The sequence below is a fragment of the Sciurus vulgaris genome (genome assembly GCF_902686455.1).
Source record: "Sciurus vulgaris genome assembly, chromosome: 2".
Lineage (NCBI taxonomy): Eukaryota > Metazoa > Chordata > Mammalia > Rodentia > Sciuridae > Sciurus > Sciurus vulgaris.
This window is the reverse complement of record NC_136462.1, coordinates 171,733,156-171,760,372: the sequence shown is the minus strand read 5'-3', so window position 1 is coordinate 171,760,372 and position 27,217 is coordinate 171,733,156. Positions and strand designations below refer to the sequence as shown.

Sequence of the window (27,217 nt, the reverse complement as noted above, 5' to 3'; positions counted from 1 at the left end):
ATAGAAATGTTGAAGGATAAACTTCAAAAAATGCTCAGAATATAGAAAGAAAAAGAAAAGGAAATGAGTGTTAGGACAGAAGTTAAAACTGCTATCACTTTATTCCAGGTGACCAGATATGCAGCAAATACATGTTTGAGAACATGAGAACAAAAATAGAACAGAAGTAGGGAGGAGGAAATTAAAACTAAATAATGTAAGAAAGTTGGTCAGAAGGACACAGAAATATCCCATCAAGTATTCAATATGATGAATGAAAAAATATTAATATCAAGAAAATATTATTGTGCTATTTTTAAGACAATAATAAAGAACACATTGGACAATTTTCAGAAGGGGAAAAATGAGATCATTAGAAAGAATTAGGCATAGGGATATGGAATGGTGTCAGCCACTGATTTTGGAAAGTAGAATGCCATGGAAAAGGTCTTCACAATTGTGAGTGAAAATGACTTCCGAACCAAAATTCTATATCTAGCAAAACTACCATTCAAGTGCTGTAGAGAGAGAACACGGCTTCAACATTACCCTCTTCCCTTCTCCCTCAACTCGACACTCAATCGCAAGAAACTACTGGAAACAAATGTTTCAGCAGAATAAACAAATGAGACAGAGGAAGATTTGGATCCAGGGAATCAACATGTAAAAGATGCAAATAAAATTTATAAAGTGAGGAAAGGGAAATTTCTGGAAGACAGGTGTTTGAGCCTACAGAGCCAACAGCACAGAATGGAACAGGATACATGAAGGGCACCAGGAAAAATGTCTCTAAGGCAGAAGCCACCACTGCTAGTGATCGGAAAGGACTGCCATGTTGAAAAGCTTTTTTCAAGGTATATTATCAGAGCCACTAGCGAATATGAAAAGTCTTAGATTTAAGCAAATGTGAAAATTTCCTCCAGAAAACAAATAAATTGTACTAAGCTTGGCTCAAATCTTCTGTGATAGCCTTACCAGACCTTAACTAAGAGTGTGCAGTGACCTAGGACATTCCAGTTGACCTTTCTTTCCTTTTCAAGGTCAGACTTGCATCATGGTCTGATGGCTCACCCGACTTCTTCCCATTTTTTCTTCACACAACCATTTTTCCTTAAAGTAATATTCCCATTTAATTCTATCTTGATTTCTGCTCATTGGAGGAGCCAGAGGAACACATCTATCATCTGTCACAAATTCCTTATGGTGGATAGAATCTTAGTATTCAGATATTGAATTTTCTCAATTGTAATACACATGAAAATTCATCATACTCACCAAATAAAGCAGGTCCTATTACCATTTTCTTAATTTTACAGTGAACAAGTTAGATGAAGCAGTCAGAGTTTGAATAATTTCCCCTAGGTTGCTCAGTGGACTGAACCCATGCCATCTGCCTGTAGTGTTGGTTCTTAAACATTGCAATATTAAACACGATGTTAAGGTCTCTCTACCAAATGTGTATATTTGAGGTCTCAGTGGTTAGAGTGCCAGATTTTACCTATGGCTTCCAAATATTTTCATCAGATCATTAATTTTTTCAGGATAGAGGGTGGAAATTAAGGTGTTAGTGCAACAAAAGTTGTCCCTGAATATGTAGAAGAACCAGTTCTTATTCATCAGGAGGTAATTAACAGTGAGAGAGATCCTAAATGGCTGTAGCTCAGTGTTTCACCTGCCCTACTCACAGCAGAGTGGGCTTAATGATGGCTTCCAAAAGCATATATCCACATCCTAATCCCTGGAACCTGAAAATATTACCATATATGCCAAAAGAATGGCCAAAGCCAGGATTAAATGAAGGATTTTGAGAAAAGACATTTATCCTGGACTTTCTTAATGGGCCCTAAATGCAGTCATATATGTTTTCATAAGAGAGGGGAACAGGGAGTGTCAAGGCAGACACAGAGAGAAGATGATGTGAAGGCAGAGCAAAGAGAGCTGCAGCCACAGCTGATGACAGTCACTGGAAACCAGACAAAAGGACCAGATTATCCTTTATAGCCTCTGGCAGGTGTGCAGCCCTGATGACACCTTAATTTTGAACTTCAAGCCAACTGTAAGAGAATGAATTTCTGTCGTTCTAAGCACCCCAAGGTTGTGATAATTTTAAGAACTCTGGTAGAAAACTAATACACAAGGAATGCATAGTACTTTCGATTGAAAACCAAATAAGGATTGATCAATTCTACATGGATTCAGGAAATATTTCCAGGGGGAATGGGATTTAACATTTAGATTTGAAGGGTTTTAATCAGTTGGAAGGTAAATAAAAAGGGTGTTCAAGAAGAAGAAACAGCACAGGAGGGTGACATGCATTGGCTTCAGGGAGGAGAGGGTAGTTCAGTGACTCTGGATTGGAGACGGGGGAGGAATCCTGAGAGGTGGGACTCTCTCAGCCTGTGAGGAGGCCTTGGACCGTCCTGCTAAGCCTTCCTGTGATCGTGGTCTGCTAGACAATGACAACTAAACAAGTCTCTCTGGGCTAGTGGGGGATGGTGAGATAGTTACATGGAACCCTGTAGGGACAGAACTGGGAACTAAGAGACCAGGTAGGACAATTTTGCAATAGTCTTTCAGGAGAGAAGAAGGGATGAGCCATGGCCGTAGAATAAGATTCAGGGCAAGAGGCTTTGGTAAAATAGGGACAGTGAGCGGGAAGAATGCCTGGACGTAGCTGGAAAGAGAGTGACATTGAGGAAAGAGAATGAAATGTAAATGTAGAAGAGGGAACCATTCCTGAAGGAAAGTAGCAGCCTCTTATTATACGCTGGGATAGAGTGACACTGTGAAGCTCAGTGGTGAGCATCTTCATGTCATCAGCTCAGTGGACTTGATCACTACACTCCTCTCAGCCTCAGCCCTCTTTTTGTAAAGCAGAGAGAGAAGAGGAAGGACAATGTCATTTATCTCACAAAGATATTGTAAAGATCTGAACATGAGATGCCTGTGAAAGCATTTTCTAAAGTTATTATTTTTTTATTTTTTAAAACTATATGCAGGTGAGATCATTTATAATGGCCACTGTTAGGGAAATGATCACCTTCTGGACGTGCAGATGGCTAGTGCCACACAGATCTGAGATCAGGAGCATCAGGGCTGCAGATTTGAAACTGGGAGTCCTCGGTAACCAAGGGAAGACAAAGCAGTCATCATAAACCCTGCAGGGCAGAGAAAAGAGTGAATGCAGAGCCTCTAGGAATCTCTAGCTGCCTAGATTTAAAACGAAAATGAAGAAAAGCAGTACAATATGGGTCAATAATCAGTGACTGGGGGAAATGAAAGATCTTCAGGAAGGGAGAGGGATGGCCATTGGTCTCACCTGATTCTATTCATAGGGCAGGTGCAGTAGGTCTAAAGAGAAGTGGGAGATTTTCATGGCACAACATGGAAGCCATCATTGGAAATTGTGTGTTTCCTTCAGAAGGTAGGCTGTGGGGCTCATTTTTGGAGTTGTTCATTACCACCTGTAGGTTTGTTCTGAGTGTTGAGTGAGTCCAACCTTAAGATGCAGGTTTTTCTTATTTTTATTGAGGCGAAATTCACACGACATAAAATGAGTCATTTTAAAATCTATAATTCAATGTCATTTATTCAGAACATTCGTAATGTCATGCAACATCATGTCTGTCTAGTTCAGAAAAATTTCATCTCCCCTCAAAAGACATCCGTACTCCTTAAGTTGTCACTTTCATTCTTCCCTGTGCCTGGATCCTGGAAACCTCCCATTTGCCTTCCGTCCATATGAATATATATAGACCCTAAAGTCTCAAGAACAGTTATCCAAAAAAAAAAAATGCTTGTGCATGAATAAATTCTAGTGTCAAATGGGCAACTTTGAAGGAGGTCAGGTCTGGTCAGTTAACCTTAGAAAGACAGGAAAATGAATTATTATAAAGACTGGCTTTTATTTTGTGACTTAATTTAAACTTCTCTCAGTTCCAAGAGAATCCAAGGATGACAATGGGTTCTATGAGTTAGCTTAATGGACGCAAAAGGTGAGTTCTGGGTTAACCAAATGAAAACTTAATAAGAGAAGCTTGTAATCTAAACTTCATTGTTTTCAGGGTGTGTTTTTTAAAACTGTTTTATAATCAGGGAAATTTTGCCCTTAAGTGAATACTGTTTGTAAATAATCCTCTCTAACTGAAGGCTTAAAATGTCTGGGCAAAATCAAAAATGACTTGCTACCCAAGATTTAGTAACAGTTTAGGTATTCAAACAGAAGCAGCCTGAAGAATCCTGCTTGGTTTGATCTTAGTAACCCTACAATTACTCATCTTCCCAGCTAGACTTTCCCTGAGCAAAGCAAAGGATAACCAAAGTGCATTAATTGCTCACTGATGACTCAAAATAAACAAAACCCTTATAGCTTATAATCTTTCTTTCAAATGGTGTATGTTGTACTTAAAGAAAAGTCCTTCTTTGGTGGTGAATTACAGTTTGCCCATCAGATCTTCTTCAAATCCAAGTGGCGCTGCCTCTGTCAACCTTTTGCAAACTGCACATAAAACAAATTGAGCTTTATAGACTTAGTGGAATATTATGAAATGCTAATTTTACAGGTGCATAAGAGAAAGCTGTAGTTCCAAATATCAGGATGCCATTAAACATAATGCACTCCGTATGCAGGGGCAGTTAATTTAATATTAAACCAATAAAACATTTACCAATGCCAGGGAAGGTTTTGGTTGTTGACAGCAGGCTAGGTGTCCCATAGGCATGCCGTCTTTCTGTTTGTGGGCCAATTTTGCACAGCTGCTTTCTCTGGAAATCATGCCTCACTTTAGGCCTTCACAAGTATGACAAATAGCTCTTCTATGCCTTAGCGACCGTGGGGAAGCTTGAAAATATTTAGGAACATTTATTAGCTTGAATTTAAAGCAAGATTTTGTTGAAGTTCAACTACAGCTTTGGACTATGTGGAGGTCTGGTTATTGCAGGAAACACTACCTTCTCAGGTAGGTGTGTGTTTTGCAAGGCACGGCATAAAATTATCACCCTGAGTTCAAACTGCATCAAAATTCTAATGTTGATCCACAACATGGACAAAATTAAAATGAATTAAACACAGCTGTCTGGGGATACTGTTGATCTGTGGGTTGCCATTATAAGCATAATAGATGTAAAATAGACCTTTGTATACAGGAAGCTTCAAATCTGTGCAGGAATTCCAGCTTAATAGGTAAAGGACAAACTAAGGAAAGAAAAGCTAGGTGCTAATTGTGTTGTTCAAACAAGGCTTGGGTATACAAAGCATAACTGGGGATAACGTAATCGGGGAAGTCCACTTAACTGTTGGAGTTTGGGAGAGATGAAGGAAGAGGTTTTAGCATATGTACCTGTGCACACAAGATCTCATAGTTTGAGAAAAAGTGAACTCAAATGGCAGAAGTGGAGAGTTCATCTAGAGATCAGAGGCAGGTATAGGGAGATAAGTTTCGATAGATTGAATGGACTAATTATGGATGTTCTTGAATACCAGGATATTATTATAGATGTGTTTTGTTGTAGGGTGTGTGTGTGTGTGTGTGTGTGTGTGTGTGCACCCACAAGTGTGTGTGATGAAATCTTTGGGAACATGACTGTGACATGAGAAGGAAGGGTTTTGGGAAATTCCATTATTTTAGCCTCTTGGATTAACTGACGTGGAGAAAAAATTAAAAATTCACACTATGATTAGAAGATTAAATAATGACAGACCTGCACTGGGTTGGAATTGGCAGTGATGAAAAGGAATGGAATGTTTTGAGAAATCATTTTAAAGACAGAAACATTTTGAAAGAAATGCCTATAGGACCTGAGAACTCATTGGGTGTAGAGAGTGACATGTGGGCAGGTCCAGGTGGATTCTGGGACTTTGAGCTTGGGCAACTTGAAGAACAAAATAAGAAAACCCAAAGAGGCAACTGACTTAGGAGAAGAAAAGATGAGATCAGCTTTAGACATGTTGAGAAATTCATGTAGAGATTCCTAGTTGAGTTTTGGGAATCCAGGGATGATACACCAGAAATAGATTCAGGTGTCATCGCCCATATAAAGGTGTTTGCTGAAATTGTGCAAACTGGGGAGGCTTCTGGGAAAGACAAGAGGAGAGAGAGATATGTAGAAAAGAGAGAGAGAGAGAGAGAGAGAGAGAGAGAGAGAGAGAGAGAGAGAGAGAGAGAGAGAGAGAGAGAGAGAGAGGTAGGGGCGGGGAGGGAGATTGAGGATTGAGTAATTTGTAGCACACTAGGGACCAAACACTCCTTTTTGGTTTCCAGATGTTTAGTACTGGAAGAAGTGAAGTCAGGGCTATAAACAAGGAGTGTGTCTGGAGTTAATGGAAAATCAAATCTTTTGTTTCAGAGCATCTAGTCAATAAAAAGTACTGCATTGTGAATTGAGGAAAAGTCATTAATTTCCTGAATAAGCACCTATGAGGTATGTTTCATAGAGCAGTGGAGGAAAACCAGTTTTCAGAGGCTAAGGAGTAAGTGGCTTCTTTGAACACAGAAGCCTTCAATATAGACTATTCTCAGAAAGTCAAAGTCAAAGCAAAGAGAGAAAAGAGAAAAGCATTTTGGTGTCAGAATGGCATCAAATTTCTGTGTTTTTGACACCAGAGACATCAGCTTATTTTAGAGAAGGGAGAAAGAAATGTGAAAGAAGATGTTAAAGGACTAATTAGAGTGTGTGTGCATCATCTCAGAAGGTAAAGGATGTAATGATAGTAAAATGGAATATGGCTTCTGCCAAGACAGAGGGAAATTATAGATGTTGGTTGAAAGCTATAAGAAGATACAGACATATCAACATAAACAGGTTGTTGGTTCTCAAACTATAATTTTCAGACAAACTACACCCTCAATATCTGGGAACTTGTTAAAATGATAAATTCTTTGTTATAAATGATAAATTCTTTGTTATAAGGTTGGAATCAGGACACTGTTACAAGTTCAGAAGGCAAAAAATGTAAAGGTAAAAGATACCAGCAATATGTTATCAAATTAACCAAGGAAGAGTACCATGTTTTTTGACTTTATAGATACAAATAGCAGTTGTCTGGACACAATTTTGGCAATCAGTAGACAAAGCCCTTACTCCGGGGAGTGTGTAGTTTAAGAGAAACTGGGTCATGGGGAGTAAATGTACAATAAAACACCATTTACAAGTAGACAATGAAACCACAAAGTAAGCAAATCAGGTTCAGTTTTGAGTGTTTAAATGGTAATTGCAGATAATACTGTTCCTATTATCAAAGCAAGACTGGACCTTTAGCAAACTGGTTACCTTTGTGTCAGTTATCACACAAATCTGGAAGTCATAGGAATGTATTGTTTGAGAAAATCTTTTGCAATTCTAACTTATCTTTCCTCTACTACTGGTGGTAGAGGGTTCTTCCACACTGATCCACTGGTGGCTAAAGTGGGCCTGATGGGCATTGATATCTTTGGGGTTGGACTAAGAAGGAGAGAGAGCACATGCCCTTTGTGCCCACACACTGTCCCATGTCGTAGACACTATGCATATGTGGCTGTTGAAATTTCATTAATATGAATTAGATAACATTAATTCCTCAGGCAGATCAGTAGTATCACATATGCTGCAAAGTCACCCATGGCAAGTGGCTGCCATATTAGTCATCAGAGTTTATAGAACATTTACAACATCACAGAAAGTTCTGTTGAATGTGATTTGAGCTTTTGATTTAAGAGTCTTGATACAGGCTTTGTTAAAACCACACTGACTAATGAGATGCTTTTCAGCAGTGTGAAGAACAGATCACATGTGGGAAAAGGGATGGGCCAGGGACCTAAACTTTTGCAATTGCTACCTGCTCTGCATATACAAATATTTTGCAGCTTCTACCTCCACTAAGATATAGAGATATTCCAAGGGAATCAGGAGATGGCAATATTGCCCTCATTTTCTTCTTTATTTTTGCCATAGCAGAAGGAGGCCAGTAAAGTCACCCAGGAAAGACAAGTTAGTTTGGCTAACATTTCAGCACCCTCTGCATAATTTTATTTGCACAATATTCTTTGGTTTTTGCTACAATTTATCATCAAGAAAGTGGCTTAGTTGTATTATTATTATTATTATTATAGACCAAGCAAGAAAAATGCATTATGAACAGCGATTCAGGTGAGTAGCCAGTAGAGTCCCATGCCTAGATGAAACTGATTCTTCTGGTTTGGCTGGAGGTCCTTGTAAAATTTCAGTTACTTTTAACTCACTTTCATAAATGAAGACTAGAAAGAGAATGATATTATTCTTCCAGTTTTGCTACTTAAAACTGGAAGACTTTTTAGGTAACTTTTCACTTCATTAAACTAAGAAAGTAAGAAAAAGAAAGAGAGAGAGAGGGAGGAAGGGAGGGAAAAGGCAGACGATAAATTATTGATTTGTAGGTCAATCTGTCACTATCTTAAGGAGAGGGGGCCAGGCTTAAGTTGATAACCCTTGAATTAGTAGGAAGGTCTCAGGAAACTTTCACGTTTCATGGTGCAATGGAGGCCAGACCTTGAAGCTTGAATCTGTAACTCTGATGTTCTGATTTATAATAAGAATTAACTTGATATTTACAGAAATAATTGCTCAGTCAGAATAGTGCTATACTATCACACACAGGTATCAATCCTTGAATGAGTTGAAGTTGGATAAGCAGGGGTTTTGTGTGTGAGTTTGTGTGTGTGTGTGTGTGTGTGTGTGTGTGTGTGTGCGTGAAGGTGGTCAAAGATTAGAACCAGGACATCACCTGGAGAGCCCTGTAAGCTGCTCCTGCTGTCTAGGTGAAGCCACATTTCTTGTTTATGCTTTGACAATATTCCTCTGGGAAAACAGAAGTACTTGCATGTCCTCTCTCTCCTGTGTTCCTCAAATTAATTTTTCTCATTCTTGTCCTAGGAAAATGAATGTTCTAAGTCTTTCTGAGGGGCTTCCAACATCTTCCCTACAAATCCTTGAGACAATCTAAGAGGGCTTTTCTGGGCAATTAGCCACATATAATTTTCCTAATTATGTGTTTGGTTCTGACATATTTCTCTCCAAAGTTAGTGTGCTATTTATTTATTTGGTTCTGAACTCAGGGTAGAAAGGGATCTCTTCTGCTACAGGTGATGTCCAGGGAGTCACAGTGTAAAAAAGGTAGCCCAGAAAAGAGTTGCTTTTCTGGCAGAACTTGCTAAGGGACTTCTCAAAATCTTTATGGAAAATGAAAAACTAATCTTCCTTTGCTCATTCTTTCTTTCTTATTAATTCTTATTTTAATTTTTCTCTAACTTGTGATGGAACTCAGAAGCTCTTAAAAACTGAGCCACATCTCCAGCCCTTTTTATTTTTTATTTTGAGACAGGGTCTTGGTAAGTTTCTGAGGCTGGCTTTGAACTTGCAATTCTCCTGTTTTCAGCCTCCGAGTCGCTAGGATTATAGGCATGCACCACCGTTGCCCATCTATCAATGCTTGTTTTTTTTTTTTTTTTTTTTTTCTTTAAAAGTTAATATGAAATTGACACAGGGCAAAGATCTTTTTATAGCACTATCTCCAGTTTAGTACCTTTATTAACATTGGTCAGCATTAGGTCAAAGCCAGGCGAGGCCACGCATAAGCAGAGTTTTTTTTTTTTTAAACAAGGAGTATAGTTTTATTTTCTCTGGGCATCTGCAAAACACTCAAGATCCATGTTAAAAAAAAAAAAAAAAAAAACCTCCTGTGGAAAAAATTATATTGGGGGTGGTTGGGGGTGGGGGTACTGAGAAGGATTCGTGCCCTGTCCCCAGGGAGCTATAGCAGCTCTGATTGGTCCAAGGGATTGAAAAGACATTGGAAGGTTATAACAGGAGGAAGGAGAATCAGAATTTACTAAGGGAGAGGGCCCTGAAGTGGGCCACAAGTGGGGACTGGAGACTGGGGCGCAGGACTTGGTGTGGGGAGAGAACCCCATTGGTAGCCACAGGGTGGGGGTCATGGAGGACCAGTGTATCCATGAGGTGGCATCAGTGGAGGAGGCCCACACATACCATGTGGAGGCATAGGACCTGGGTGACCCATGGGAGATCCAAATGGAGGTCCTGGAGGGGAGGCCATGCTCATTGGAGGAGGTTCAGGAGGAGGCATTCCAGGTGGTGGTCAGGGTGGTGGCTGCCCCCTAGAGCCTGGAGGCCCAGCATGTGGGTGTCCTGAGCCATGAAGGCCATGGTGGGCCAATTGCATCTGAGACATTCCTGGATGGGGCATTCCACCTGGTGGGAATGGATGAGGATGTGAATGTCCACCACCAGGATGTCCAGTCCCTGGGGTTCCCGCTGATGGAGGGCCATGTCCTCTAGCCCCAGGAGGCATAGGTGGTGGGGGCATGGCTGGTGGTATCACAGGTGAGAGGGCACCAGGAGGTGGCACTGGAGGTGGGAAGGAGCCAGGAGGAGGCATGTCTGGTGAAGAAAGCCCAGATGCCAGTTATGACACCACAGGGTTGGGGTGGGGGTGCACCTGCAAACAGCTGATGAGGATGGTCAACCTTTATCAGGGTCCTGCATAATTTGGGGTATTTGTAAGATGACCCCAAAGGCACTGAGGTATCATAAAGCAGCTTCTCATCAATCTCTGGGTCCAGGTTCCCAATGAAAATGTTGGCTCCTACATCCAGGTTTTGTTGTGAACAGATGCCTTGTTTACACGTATTGGCTTTCCATAGAATTTGATAGTGTTCATGATCTTAATGGCATAGTCCAGCATCTTTGTCACTCAAGAATTCAACAAAGTCACAGCCTTGGTGCTGGCCAGCGACTCCATCCTTTGGCATGTGGGTGTTGCCCATGGGCCCTGCCTGGAGAAAGAGTCCCCACAGCAGTGGTTCACTGACCTTCTCATCTAAGCCCCTCACGTACATGTGGCATCCTGGTTCCATTTGGATATGGGCCTGGCAGCCATGGCGAAAGAGCTCCTGAAGTCTCTAAGCACCAGCTCCACGCTCTGCAAAGTTGTTTTGATGACATGACATGTTTGGGCTCAGAACACTTAGCTTCATGCCAACATCTCGTAAAATCTACTTTGAATCCCAGAAGACCTTCAAACTTCTCTCTCTTTCCCCACATTAGTCATTTTCAAGGGTCTGATCTTCATGGGTTAATCAAAGATTTATTATATACTCTGATACACACTAATGTGTTAGCTAGCTTATCTATTATTCCTCCCCCATAAACTTAATGCAGTTCACATGTCCATGTTTGCTGGAGACCCTTAAGACAACTGGCAAGAGAAGGAGTTCCATGCAGCTAGCCATGGGAGGAGGCAGGAGTGACCATGTAGGGGAGGTTTTCACTCTCCCACCAGCAAAAACCCTATTGATGATTGCTTTTTCTCTTCCAAGATGACCAGAGATATAAGGAAGAGTTCATACATTCTTCATGACTATCCAGAAATGAGGAAGGTCAGTATAAAAATAATTGATTTGTTCAGCAAATTAGGGATAATCCAGGTAGTTTATGAAAAAAAAAAATCGCATGTGCTCCAAACTTGCACTTCATCTCATTAAAATATCCAACATACTCATCATTCATACTGGCAACCCTTACATAATTTTTAGCTGTATACTCTCAAGATTGCTGAAAGGTTAAGTTTTCTAAACCATACATCTCTTGATTCTCTAATCAGACTCTTTTGGAGCCCAAATCCCTTGAAGTTCCAGATAGGCATGCTTAAGGCCATGTTTCAAACACACTTATCCATCTTTCTTCCCTTGGTGCCTGTTGTGTGCGTCCCTCAAACATCCTCCCCTTTCCGTAGAAGACTTCGCAGAACTTGTCCTTTCCTTGGACACGATCTACTTACTTTTCCCTTACCACCTCTGTTTCCTCAAGTCCTAGGTAAAAGTCCAATTAAATCTCATTTCCTTCATGAAATTCCTCCGGATCCCCTCAGCTAAAAATCATCCCTCTGTCATCTGCTCTTCTCATATCTGTTATTTAGCTTTGCAGTATAAGTGGGCTTATTTATTCCATTTCCTATTAGAAAGTGAACAATTCCATGAAATTTAGCACGTGCACAATATCATTGGCATCATCACCTATATCTTGTTCCAAAATGTTTCATATACTCCAAAGTAAACTTTTAATACCTGATGCATTTTCTCTCTTTTGTTCTTTCTTTCCAATTTCCAACAATGGATTCATCGAAAATTAATTAGGTAGGCAGCTAATCCATACTCTGTCCCCATAAATCTTGACTCAGTTCACACATTCCATTTCTGAGACCCGTAAGGGGTAAGACAACTGTAGGAGTTCCATCCCTGGCAGGTTAATCTGTGCTCTGTTTCCATAGATTTATCTGTTTTGGATATTTCATATAAATGCAAGAATACATTAGGTGACATTTTTGTGTTTGACTTTGTTCACTTAGCACAACGATTTGGAAGTTTGTCCACATTGCCTGTTTTCATTCTTCTTGATATTCCTTTGCATGATTTTTTGTTAATCCATTCATCAACTGATGGACATTGGGCTAGTTCCACCGTTTCACAATTGTGACTCATCCTGCTATGAATATGCATCTACATGTTCTTGTTTGAGCAGCTGGTTTCAATTCTTTTCTGTATACACCTAATAGTGGAATTATGGAGTTATATGGTAATTCTATGTTTCACTTTTTGAGGAACTGCCAAATGTTTCCCTAGTGACCCAAACATTTTGCATTCCCACAGTGATATAAGAGGGTACCAATTTCTCCACGTTCTTACCACCAATTGTTATTGTTATTGTTTGTCTTTTTATCACTCTGGTGGGTGGGAACTGCTACATCATTGCAGTTCTAATTTTCATTTTCCTAGTGACTAAAGATTTTGAGCATCTTTTCATGTGTTTGTTGCCCATTTGTTTTCCTTTTACTTAAGAAATGTCTAGTTAACTTCTTTCCCATTTTTTTAGTTGGATTGTCTTTTTCTTGTGTTATAAAAGGTGTGTGTGTTGTGTGTGTGTGTGTGTGTGTGTGTGTGTGTGTGTGTGTGTGTGTGTTCTGGATCCTTATCAGATATATGATTTGGAAAATTAGCTTTTTCTTCTTACTCAATTCTAATTTCAAATACTATCTAGGAGGAGAGGACTTTTCTGATGTCCCTGGGGGGAATTAGTCTCCCTTGTCATTGACCATTCAACAACTCAGTTATAATTTCTTAATATACTTATACTCTTTGAAATTATCTTGCTAATTTTTCATCTGTTTACTGGAATGGGGAAATGAACATTGTTAAAGCAGTGTTTTCTCAAGGCCCAGAACATAATATATCACATCGAAGAAATGCACATATTAGCTGAATTATTAATTCAGTAATTAAAGAATTACCTGAAACCCATGTCAGTTTGCTCTCAAATTATTCACTGTTACAAAATTAACAGTGTCTTCATTTTATCATCTCTTGACTCATCTCTTTAAATGATTACTGAATTTGGAAGTTTTTGTGAATGACAACTGTTTAAATACAGCTTTTATTCATTCATTTATTAAATTGGATGCATAATAAGAAAATAGTAAATAAATGATCAAGCTAATGAAAGATCAGTCTTATTTTCAGTTCATCTTGAGGAGAATAAAATAAATTGAAAACATTTTAAAGGAGTTGTGCACTTTCTGAATACAATGTGGAATTCTGTTTTTCCCATTGGTGTGAATGGTTTGAAATGTTATAATTATGGATGATAATTTGAAGAAATAATATTCTTCTGAACCGCCTTTCACCTGGTGTCTTATCTCTTTGCTGACATTTTCTACATTTTTTTTCATTTATTTCAAGAGAACTTGCAGTTTCTTATTAAACATTTTTATGATGACTACTTTAAAATTCTTATCACATAAGTCTGAGATTTTTTTTTTCCTTTTGTAGAAGTGGGCTATAATATATTTTTTTCATCTTTAAACTCAACTGGCAATTTTATTTATTTTTTTATTTAGCTTTTAATTTTTTACAGACACCATTGTTAGTACTGACATTTATTTGTTGTCTTTTCTCATTTAAATTGTGAATTTGTGGTGGTTGTTGTTATCTGAAAGATGCAATTTTTGTTGTGCTCTGTAATCTGGCCTATTATTATGTTTAGGAATTCTGAGTCCTATTTACATATTTTACTTTACATGCAGTCACCCTGCTTAAGTTTACGATATAGGTCCTGATCTTCTTTTGTGACTCTAGTTACAATAGTAGTTTAATTTTAAGAGCTTTTATGGGGTTTCCTGGTCAGTTGCTTGTGAGATCGTCCTTGCTGGTACCATCTGTTTTTCTTGTTGTCTCCTTAAGGTGGGGAAGTCTCAGACATATAAGACAAAGACACTGTCCAGCTAGATGCTGAGCTGTGTTGGATTCCTCTTGCTAGTGTACCAGACCTCTGAGCCTCTGGGTGGAAGAAGGAAGTCTCAGGTTAAGTGGCTTTTCAGACAGGGTTTAATTGTGGTGGAACCCCCTCTCTGGTGCCATTAGTCACCTAGTGTCTCTCTATACGGTAATGCAATCTCAGGCCCACTGAGAAAGGAGCTTTTTTCCTTGGCCAGAGCACTTTCTCAGTAGTAGAGATCCCTATCTCCTCTTACCAGGGCTGCTGGGCTCAATTGTTTTATTGGAGGGAAGCCTGTTCAACCTGGTGAAGAGATAAGCCTACCTGGATTACCTTTTGTTACTGGGATTTTAATCAGAAAATATTGGGCTTTGCAATCCCAAAGAACCAAAGGTCTAATGTTTTTTCTGATATGTGAATGCTAACTCACAATAAGGGGGATGGGGAAGAATAGAGGTACTTTGGACTAGAGTGAAAGGAGGGGAGGGGAAATAGGGGTAGAACTGATAGAATGAATTGGACATTATCACCCCATGTGCATGTATGATTATATGACCTGTAACTGTACATCGTGTGCAACCAGAAGAATGAGAAGTCATATTCCATTTATGTATGATGTGTCACAATGCGTTCTAGTGTCACGTCTAACTAATTAGAACCAATTTTAAATTTTTTAAAAAGAAAAAGAAAATATTGGGCTTTGGTTCTTCCTTCTGGGTGGGGTGTGAGCCTATAAAGCTCTGCCAAGGTGGTCCTCTTTCAGTGATGAGTCCCTAGTCAGTCTTCCTGCCTCTTTTCACCTTTCAGAGTAGAGGTATTCCTATCCCTGTTTTATGATGCTGCAGTAATATTGGGTGACTCTCTGGATATCACCGAACTCAACAATGGTGCAACCACTCTTGAAATCTAGGCATTTCATTTCTCTACGGCTTGGAAACAAAGCAAAACCAAACAACACCTCTAAATTAGTCATTTACTGTTGTCCAACTTTTGCCATAACTGTGATGCATGTAGACAGAAACTGTCATTCAGGAATACATTTCTAAAAATTGAAACAGTGTTACCTCCAGAGCCATTGATCCGAAATTAGGATCATGGAAACAGCGGCTACTGTGTGAGACCATCAGAGGTGGAGTTGGTAAACTACACTCCCTGAATGGAAACCAATTTGTTAGGCTGACAATGAGATGCAAGTGTAACACTTAAGACAGCTGGTCCCTGAACCTAGATTAAGTTTTAGAAAACATTAAACTACAATTTTAATTTTAGGGTATATTTTTCCTTATAAATGAATTCCTATTTAAAAGGAGGTTTGAAAATAAAAGGAAAACTGATATAAATTATGGCACTACCCTAACACATATTTTCAAATCCGTCTATTCTAATTTCAAAAAAAAGAACACCAATACCTCAAGCTGATAATTGAAAACATGGTTCTGATATTCCAAAGATAGTGCAGTTAATAACTCACCAAAACATTTCATATTTTATTTGCATCAGAAACAGAACATTTTTAAAATAATATTCCTATAATTGTAAGTTGTGAAAAATCCAATTCACGAGTTTTTGTTTTTGTTTTTGTTTTTGGTCCAGGGATTGAACCCAGGGGCACTGAACCACTGAGCCACATCCCCAATCCTTTTTTTATATTTTATTTATTATGATCCTCCTGCCTCAACCTCCGGAGCCACTGGGATTACAGGCGTAGGACACCACACCCAGCCAAATTTTTGTTTTATAAGAACAGTATTTGTATAGCTGCATAAATATGCAGTTTAATTTTAATTAATTCAGCATAGTTTCTCAGTTAAATATGGCCCATTTGCTAAGGAGTTTTTAGGTATTTAGTATACACCAATCCAAACACAAAATTTCTCCTTCCCATTTGAAATTCAACTTAACATTGTAAGAAAGTGAGCTAAGTTTTGATTTTGGTGGATTTTAATCACACTGTGCATTTTAATTGTTGAACAAATACCTTGGAGTTGTTTTTAATCATAGCTATCAGATTCATCCTTCCGATTTAAACTGTTTTTTTTTTTTTTTTTTCCTTTTCTTTTTTTCATTTTTGTCATGGTGGTTCTAGTCCAACTGTCCATTCTTGTTTTATTTATATTTCAAGAAAACAATAATAGAACTGAAAGGAGTGGGCAATTCTTCATGAGATTTTTTTTTTTTTAATATTTCATGAGTAGGGATCAAATTTTTGGTGAGTGGCTGATAGTGGAAAATTTAGAAAAGATCTTCAAACTCTGGAGTTTCCATGGAGCTACTTGCTCTTTGCCCAACAAATATTTACTGTGTTCCTACTATGTGTAAGACACTGTGGAGGGTTGGGGGAGTTTCAAAGGTGAGTGAATCAGACAAGATCTAATCTTACAATCTGGTTAAAGAGAAGGGATGATAAAGTATGTTCACAAACAAACATAACACAGGGAGGTATTTGATACATCTCCTAGGAAAGGTCCAGATAAAATACTAACAATGTTGATAAGGGCAACCATCCTAGGGGATTAGAGCAGAAATCCATGGAGCTGGGGGTGCTAGAAATGGGCTTTAAAAGATGGGATTTTGTGGAGCAGAAATGGTGACAGATGCATTCCAGGCAGAGGTGGCTGTAGCTAAAATCATAGCACGGGAGAGGGACTCACAACTTATGTTTGAGAAGAAAAGCATCAGCAGTTTCAACCAGACATTTGGGTAAAAGGAGCAACAATAGGGAATTGGCTGGAAAAAAGGCTTTGAAGTTTTGTTTTTAGGCAATTGAGAACTACTGAAGCAACAGATCATAAGAAGGAAGAGGATTTTCTAAGAGAATCTCAGCAAGAACAGGGGTGGGAGAGATTTGAGACAAGAATACCGAGTCTATGGCTATTACAGTGATAGCATTAATAATAGGATATAAGGAGCAAATTTAAATGATGAAACAAAGGAGATGTAAATAGAACTTGGTAGAGCATTGGGATGTGTGTGTGTGTGTGTGTGTGTGTGTGTGTGTGTGTGTGTGTGTTGGTGCTAGTTAGGGAAAGGTAGACTTAGTAAGGAAAAATGATAGCATTTTGGGGGTAAGGGGTACTGAGGACTGAACCCTGGGTGCTTTACCGCTGAGCTATATCCTGAGTCCTTTTAATTTTTATCTTGAGACAGCATCTCCCAAAGTTGCTGAAGCAGGTCTCAAACTTTGAACCTCTGTCTCAGCCTCGAGAGTCACTGGGATTACAGGCCTAAGTCATCATGCCTGGCTAAAGGAAAGCAGTCTGTAAAGGTACAGGAAAGAGCTGTTTGTAGGGGAAGGGAGGAGGATGACTTAGATTCTATTTATGTTGATTAAACTTCTGAGAAGTTGGGATATTGAGAAACTACGTATCTAGAATAAGAGTTGAGAAAACCATTTAGAAATAGAGTTTTATTTACCTCTCAGATCTCCATTTGTGTAGGTGACTTACTCAGTTCAAGTACACCTTTCAATTAGGGCTCAGAGTATATTTTAGAGCCTGCATATGAAAAGAACATGAACAGTCCAGATGGCATTTGAAGATTAATAACCACAGTTTTCATTATACCAAGACAAGAATGAAGCCCCAGATTACAAACACTATGAGATCATCCATGAGGCCTCAAAATTAGTGTCCTCATTACTAGTATGCATGAGAAGATATATTTTTTTTCTTTCCTAAAAGCCTAGAATGTTCTTTATGGATTAAAAAAAAAAAGCAATTAATAATCTTACTCAAATCTACTTCCTTACTTTCTACGCATCTCAAGTTCATTTATTCACTTAGGAAACACAATATGTTTGAATGCTTGTCCAGGTCACTCTTGATGCTGGGGATATTCATACACTCTTCCCTTACACTACCAATAAGTTTTATCTCAGATTTGGTAAAATTTAATATTTTTTGTGTGATTATACCTTACTAAATTTGGCATAAAACTTATAAAATATTTTGATATTTAAATATTTATTAACTGTTTTTTATATTTAAAAGGTAAATTGTTTTAAAAATTCACCTTAATGAGACAAATTTTCAACACAACTTCCTATTATTTATGCAAATGAATAAAATGAATTGTAATTTTGAAAAGTAAAAATGTCTTACAAAGAAATAGATTTTTGGCAACCTCAGGTATACAATAATATAGACATTTTTTAAGGTAAGACATCACTTTATTCTCCAATGATTGACTTATTTTCCCTTTCTCAGAACTAGATGCAAAGATTTCTAACGCATATCTTCAAGTTTAGCTTGTATCATTTCCTCTTGTTTTCTTCCTATTATATCAAGTTTCCATTTTGTGATCTGTGTACCCATTGTTGCTTAAAAAGGGAGCCCAGCTGAGTAGCCCATAAACATCCCTTCCTCTGTCTCTTGGATTTATTTAAATGGCTGATACTTGAGCTTGTTTATACTAACACCATGGAGGCAAAAGTACTCATTACCCCCACTCCCAGTTATCCATAGGTCAGCAGAGTGAGGTGAGGGGAGAACTCTCACACACCATTGTTCCACAGTGGAATCTCCTTTCTCAATACCTCACTTTCTAGGCATTGTGCCTTGGGTTCTCACTCACCTCACTTTGTTGGAAAGTCAAGTGAAACGTATGCTTGCAGCCATCCCAAAGTGTATTTTCTTTTCCCCCAAATTCCTTATTTGTTCTCTATTTTTTACATATTTTCTGTCATCATAGAAATCACAAATTGGCTTTGGTTTATTTTTTTAACCAACTCTACAGTCTGTGTGCTTTCCTATTACAAAGAGAGATCTCTCATTTGCCTAAGTCTTTAACAGGTGAAAACTTTTCCTTAGAACAAGTTAAATTTTTTAAAAAGTAAAGTAAAAGTAACATTTTCTGAAAAATTACATGCTTTTCTCAGTTGATTTCAAAACAATTTTATTTCCTCTTAATACGATCCATGTGGTACCTGATTTTATTATTTACATTTAGAAAATAAAATTAAACTTTATTTAACTTATGTAAGTGATTATCATGAAAAAATATTCCCTAGGCCATTTATTTGTAACAGAATTTCTCTTCTTGCTGGCCAACAAAATGTCTATCATAATTGATTTTGGTTTTGGAAATGTTTCGCTTAAATTTCATCTGCTCCATGTCAAAGAGATACTGAACCCAGGGTCTTGTGGTAGAGACTATTAACAGTGTAACTGGGTAGAAGTTGTGTTCTAGTTTATCAGTGATGTTTTGCCCTTGGAGCATAAGCATGCTTGGTGTATAGAGATTTTCCTAATGGTTACAAGTAATTCAGTCCTTCTCAAAGAATATTTCCACCTACAGGAATATCATCCCTTGCCAGTGGGTCCCACCATGAAAGATCTATCGGTTGACCTGATGGAATGACCTTGGACTCTAAGGGTTTCTCCTAATTCCTAATTCCCTGCTAGGGCTGTGCTGGTCTTTAATTTTCTCGCACCAGGTCTCATGTAGGAACAGGACTGATTGCTTTTCAGAGATTAAGGTTTAGGAGAGATCAGGTCTCAGAATTCATCCTTTCACGTAGGTTAGGCCAAGTGGAAAGCCAACTCCCAGCATGTTTCTTAGAAGGGTTGGGCACTCCTGGTCTTTCCCTTGTTCTCCTGTCTCATTTATGAGTCAAAATAAATAATAAAAAAGTGGTTTCTATCTCACTTATTCCCATAAACAGCTCCACTTGAGTGAATGGTAAACTTGAGATGAAGGAGTGAACCTCACTAGAAATATGTAGACCCAGATGTCTCATAGGCGGTTCCTATTTTGTTTTTTTAAATTGACATAGTTAATTCAGAGAATTACAGCCATCTTTGTTGAGCTTCTGAATTGATTCAATACACGTGCTTGTCACACTCGAGTCAGGGCTTACTCCTCTGCACACCCTCTGCTCTACCCACACACATGCACTCACACACACACCACATACACATGCGTACACACACACATGCTTTTGCTTTTAAATACTTATTCTCTTTTAAATCCCATTTTCTAATTAATACTAGGATCACAGTAGGCACTTCACAAATATTTGTCAAATAAATACAGGCATGAATGCATCACATTGTAGGAATATCTCAGATATTTTAGGCTGGTTGGTTGATTTTCAGAACGTTTCAGGTGAACAGAACTGGAAAAAGACTCAGAGACAGAGCCAAAGAAGCAAACCCAAAGAAGCAATTCTTAAGTGTTCACTTGGAATTCAGGCCTCAGACTCTATTGTTTTATTTTGAGAATGTAAACATCTCAGATGAGTCTCATTTTAAATGTGAGACAATTGGGCTTTGAAAGATTTTAAAGTACTTTGAAACAACTAAGAATGCAAAAGAGAAGATTGGGGAGGTCATATTTTGTCTCTCTGTCTCTAACATTTAGTGGGAGATTGGTTTTCTATTGTCTTTAAAAAAGTGAATGAATGAATCAGTCAAACAGGATTTAAAAGTTAATAAACCATAAAAAGGGGGCACAAGGTTTTTAAGAACATGCATGTGCTTCAAGGCACCCATTACATGTTAAAATAATTAATAATTACTATTGCCTAAAGGTGATTTCTAGACAATATTTTTGAAGTTATTTAAGGTAGATTATTACTGGTACTTCAAAAATAACAAAAATGCATTATGAAAATTTCCATGAGTTAGTTTTTTTCCATCACTTCAGAATACTTTTCTGTATCAGAAAATATGTATTAGTGACAGAATGCATCCAGAACATAGCACTCAACAGAACATGTGATAAAATCCTTAGGCGTATGTGTAACAACATGTTAACAACTCTTATCCACACTTTACACTCCTGTGCTTGGTGTCAGGTTTGATATAAACAAAATTGTTGCTGCTACTCTGTAAGGTCAGGAGATTTCTGGTTCTTGACACTGAAGCCTTTTTTTTTTTTTTTTTTTGCCATTTGTATTCAGACCTCCCTTACCTATTTTCAGCCTTTCAGTGCCTAACACCTTTGGATAAACACTCACCCAGAGATCATGCACTGACCCTTGTAAATCTATGTGGGAAGAATGAGGAAAGAAGAGCTTGTTTAAGCAAACTATGCTTTGCTCATATCTATTCCACCTAGATTTGTTTGTTTGCAATCTTTCCAAATCCTAGACAACGGTGGCTGTGTATATGAGTGCGTTTTGGAGGAGAGCTGTTCTCATCAAACATAAAGATTTCCTGCTGTAAGGTCTTGCACATCACTTGTAAGAGGACTGAACTGACATCAGTGAAAATGTGAGAATCAAATCATCCTGATTTTCCCAAGGGAAAGATGAAGAAGGACATATGCTCAAAAGTAGAAATTGATAGATTCTATTTTATTTTATTTTTTAGAATTGGAAGAAACATTTGCTGTCCCCTTGGTTCTTATCATTTCCTAAATGTGGCTCTATTAGGAACATCACTACTTTGTAAATCTGTGTGGGTAACATTTAATGAACCCTGGAAGTTAGAGTCAATTTTGGAATATGCTACTTGATTGTTCAGAAAACCCAGCTGACTCATGGAATATGCTGAGTTTTGTCTTACATAAGTAATAAACAATATTGTTTATAATTAATTAATAATTATTATCATCTTTATTAATTGGTGTCTTCTTCCAAAAGTGAAAATTGGTATGTCTGAGGTAATGCATGGAGTAACGGAGGGCTTATACATAAAATATTATTAATGTGTATTATTTTAAAAATGTTAAACACTGATACATACTCAGAAGTTTATTATGAAGGACTATTGCTATGAGTGTGTTTACATACATATATGCATATATATGAGAAGGCATAAATTATAAGCACAGATTTGTAACTGCTAGAAAACTACCAAATCATAAATATGCATAGATGTTGGCTTTAGATAATGAATACAATCTTGAGAATCAGGTTCTCCTTTTAATACTGGCAATGGGCCAAGCACAGTGGCACAGGCTTGTAATCCCAGCAACTCAGGAGGCAGAGGCAGGAGCTCAAAGCCAGCTTCAGCTACTTAGTGAGATCCTGAGCAATTTAGTAAGGCCCTGTTGCAAAAAAAATTAAAGAGTGCTGGGGATGTAGCTCAGTGATCAAACTCCATGGGATTCAATCCCCAGTATCCTCCCCTAAATCCTCCCACCACCCCACCACCAAAAAAAAAAAAAAAAAAAAAAAAACCAAAACTGGTAATTAAGTCCAACTTTAATGAATGCTTCCTCCTAAAAGTCTGAGTATAGATTTTGATCCATAGTTTGTGATTTCTTCTCACAATTAAAGAAGATTTTAAAAAGGATATATTACATATAATATTCATTTGCCCTTCAGACACATGTAGAAGTACTTAGATGATCATTATGCTGCAAATAAAAAACAAAAATAACACAATCTGGCACCTTAAAGAGTTTCACTCTGTTAAAAATGCCTATTGGTATAATTAGGCAATTATTATACTCATTTATATCTGAGGTTCTTTCTTCTAAGGTTTCTATTAGGGACCATTATTGTCTGTTTTTTTTTTTTTTTTTTTTTTTCCCTTGAAAGTGTCTCCATTGTCTTGTTGCTGGACTACTCTGTTATTCCATTTTTTTTTCCTTTTCTCTTGAAATTTCTGGGGATTTTTCTCTTTTCCTCCTAGTTAATGCTCATCAAAGCTCCAGACACATTCATAAATGAATTGCTGCTTTTTAAATTAGGCATTAAATTGTGCTCAAACGCCTGCCTACTGGGAGAAGTTTATTCATTCATCTGGACAAGCTACTGCATGTCCTTCAGAAGAGAACTGCAGCCACCTGCCAAGGTATTCCACTTAATTAATTCTTTCCTCAAAATCTTTTTGCATAATGATATATTTTAGAGAATACATTAACTTATTTGAACTATATGCTAATGTCTAACACTAGTCAGGAAAATAAACTTTCCAGTGTGGCCCTATGGGAGAAGTACTGATAAAAGAGTGATATTAACAAGGCTCTTTGGACATTAAAAAAATGATTGGCAGAATCTTAGTTTTTATAAATCACCTTATTAGAAGATAGCCATTAGAACGCAATCTAAAAGTATTTTGTTTATTTTTTTTTTGTTTGTTTTCTATTTAGTTTAGAAGGACAGGAGTGTAGTCAAGCAATTCCCCAAGGTTAAACAACATTTATACTATTTATGTTCTAGACTGGGAAAACGACAACAACTAAGAACTGGGCAAGGCAGCACAGGCCTGTAATCCTAGTGACGGGAGGCTGAGATAGGAGGATTGAAGGTTCAAGGCCAGCCTCAATAACTTATCGAGACCCTGTCTAGAATAAAAAAAATTAAAAGAGTTGGGAATATAATGCAGTGGGTAAGTGCCCCTGGGTTAAATCTTCACTACTGAAAAACAAACAACTACAAAAACAAGTAATGCTTGCCTGTCTGAGAAAAATTACATACCAGTGTGCTGATCAGATCTGTGGATGAGATCACAAAATAACTCTTAAGCAATCTTTGGAGTATTGTAGAACAAAAGGAAGGTGGCAACTGATTGATGAGAGTTCATACCATGATGTTGTAAATGATGGGCTTGAAAGTTCTATATTTATTTTTTAAAAATAGATCACTGAATGGGTGGCTACTAGGAAATAAAAAACTACTGGGAGTCATGGGGGTTCATGACTGTGATATTAAAGTTTACCAGTGATTGCACACACACACACACACACACACACACACACACACACACACACACACAAAATAGAATTGCATCCTTTTTGACTTCTGCTAATCCTGAGAACAAGGCTACCTGTTACTGCCCTCATTTTACTAATGAAAAGAATAAGATACACTCACTTTAATTAATTTTCAAGAGATCAAGCAAAGAGAAAGTCGCATAGAATAGCTAGGAATAAGACCTCTGGGTATCCCTACCCTCCAAAATTATCCTCAGCATATATGCATGTACCCCTCATTGATACTTTATACATTTTTATGTAATATATAATATATATAATGTGTAGGTTTCATGTACTTTTACATAAATTATGTATTCATTATGGTTGCATACTTATTTTAAAATTCTCAGAAAATGCAGAGGTGTATAGAACATAAAGTTTAACCTACTGAAAAAGTTAAAAGGCAGTTGATGGGTATGATACTAAGCTTATAAAGAGTAAGAGGAAAATTTTCCTGACTGCTTACATTTGGACAGGTCTACCATGTCAGTGTTTCTCAATGTGATAAAATCATTGGTAGTTTATCTCAAAAGATGATTGGAAAGCATGATTTAATGAGATGGTTTGTAGGACCTCAAACCAAAACAGTGGCACACACATGGAAAGGCCATGACCCTGTGGGTTTGCTGGAAATAATGCAGGGTTGGGTCAATTTTTGCATGTGTGTGTTGTAAATTCACTAAGGGAAACTATTAGGGTTTTATTCATTTTCATTTGTTTTATTTTCTAATGTTTTGGTTAGTGCATCATATTCACCCACAGTAGTGTGGCTCATTTTGGCATATTCATACACGCATGGAATATAATTTACTCCATTTCAATCCTTAGTACTTTTTCTCCTCTCCTTCCTCCCCTTGTTCCTTTTCCTCTACTCTACTCATCTACCTCCTATTTATTTATTTATTTTTTTGGTTGGCACTTCATAGCTATACATTAAATGTGGAATTTACTGTGATATATTCATATAGGTACAGAGCCATGATTAGGTTAATATCACTTGTGTCTCCTTTTCCCATCCTTCTTCCTTCCTTCTCAATCTCCTTTCTTTACTCCACTGTTATACCTCCCTATTACTATGGGATCCCCCCTGTTTCTTTCTTTTCTTATTTCACTTTAGCTTCCACACATGAGAAAGCACTTGACCTTTGACTTTCTCAGCTTGGCTTACTTCACCTTAGGTTGATGTTCCCCAGTTCCATCCATTTACCTGAAACATGTCATAATTTCATTCAAAAAGGGATTTTTAAATGGTACTTGTAGGATTCTTTTGAGGAGCACTGATGTCAATGGGGGTAGATCCTGTCAGTCACTGATGACTTGTGGAGTAAGGAAGATACATTGATTATTACAAAAAATCTAAACCCAAACAAAGCCCATACCTGCTTCCTAATCAGTCCATCACTTTAAATCGCATGCCTCTTGAGCTTAGTTTCATATTGAAGGAAGCTGCTGAATGTAGAAAGAAGCATGAAAATATTATCAAATGTTATTCATAGCCTGCATCGGTACTTTCAGAACCCAAATATTATTAATTTCATAAATGAATCTAAAATAGCACTTCTTTTTCTTAAGAATTTTGTACATTGAGAATGCAGCCAGGTCCCTACAAATTTAGCCTTATCCCAAGATGATTTTCCTTGCTCATCAGATAAAAATATACCATGATACATCATTGGCCACACTTTTATTTATATTTCTGCTTTAATTTTTAATTTTTTTGACATCTTTCATTAGGGCATTGTAATTATACATAATGGTGGAATTTGTTGTTACATATTCCTACATGAACACCAGACAACAATATAATTTGGCCAATATCTTACCCCAATATTTCTCTTTGGTTATAATTTAAAAACCCATAAGCAGTACAAACTCTTCAGAGAAAACTTGAATTAAATATTCACTTAGTTTCTTCTACTTTTTCTGTGTGACATGTATAATATAATATAAAGCTGCTCCCTGCCCATTACGCTGCAGTCATTTCCCCCCTCCCAACTTATAACCTGGCTTGTCAGTCTGTGAACATCCTAGCTAGCTATTGGTTCATCAGTCAACTTGCAAGTATCCTTCTCCCTTATTGGTCCCTTGATGGCCTGTGGAATTCCACTACTTAAGAATAGCTCCCCCTGCCATTCTGCCATTCTCTCTCTCCCTCTCTCTCTCTCTCTCTCTCTCTCTCTCTCTCTCTCATCCTCGCTTTCATGCTCTCTCCTCCTGGCTTTCACTCTCTCTCTTTTCCTCTCATTTTCTCTCTTACCCTGCAGGGAGACACTCTGCCTGTTTGCTTAATAAACTCTCTTATGTGAGTTCCCTTGTCTGGAGTGTTTCCTGGGTTCTTATAACATGTTTCTTGACTTTGCGACTGAAGTACCTGGAAAGTGAAGGAACCTGATGTTCCAGATGGGTCTTGGAAAACAGAAGAGGGGCCAGGGGACTTGACAAAGGCATGTCTACTTTATGTTTTGTGTTTTCTTTTTCTGTTTTGTATGTGTGGGTAGGGGAAGGGAGTATGGATGGGTAGGATGTGCGATCAGCTGTTATCAATCAACTTTGGAAACTCCCTTGTGGTCTGACATTTTCTAAGACTGGTCTGGTGTTCTGTTGGAAATCATCGAATCCCCAGTGGATGGCTCTCAGTAGCAGATCCTGAGTGAATAGATCCTGATGAATAGAAATTCACGTGACATTTTTTACATCTCTTATTCTTGGATGAAGTTAATTGATTGACTCTATGTTTCTATCAACTGTTCCTCTCCTAAAAAATGAACTGCAATATAATGACAGCAGTAGTATTAATATTTATTGGCTTTTGTTTCTCACAGCAGATTTTGAATGAGTGGAGCCTAATGTGAAACTTTCTATCATCACTATATCCTTACATAGAAATCAAGAATCATCTTCTTGTTTTAGAAAAAGTGGGATTAAAGATATGGCTCACAACCAATTTAGAGTCTTATGATTAAATTTTCCTTTAAATTTAAAACTAAGTGTCAGTTTTTTGAGAAGTCTTACAAAAGTCTTTAACAGCCATCATTTATGTGCCTGGTACTTTGCTCAATGTTTTGCCTGTAGCATAAGAATAATTCTTACATTGCTTCTGTAACAAGCACACTCTTATCCATATGAATTCAGAGGTGAGGAAACTGAGTCTTAGGAAGAGTATTTAAATAACTTGCCTGAGATCACAGAGCTAGAAATTAAATGAATCAGAACTGAAACCCAGATCTACTTCATCCTGGATTTCTGCTTCAAATTGGAGCAACGGTGGGTGGAGAAGCAAGAGTTATCCTAG

At 37.8% G+C, this 27,217-nt stretch overlaps 1 pseudogene across 1 annotated transcript; it reads right to left on the bottom strand.

Moving 5' to 3' along the window:
* Positions 1-9,820: 9,820 nt before the first annotated feature.
* On the bottom strand, positions 9,821-10,888 carry LOC306653721 (splicing factor 3B subunit 4-like; annotated as a pseudogene). The gene is made up of 2 exons: positions 10,846-10,888; positions 9,821-10,642 (listed from the first exon to the last, which is right to left on the bottom strand). The product of its transcript is annotated as a splicing factor 3B subunit 4-like (transcript).
* Positions 10,889-27,217: the final 16,329 nt, after the last annotated feature.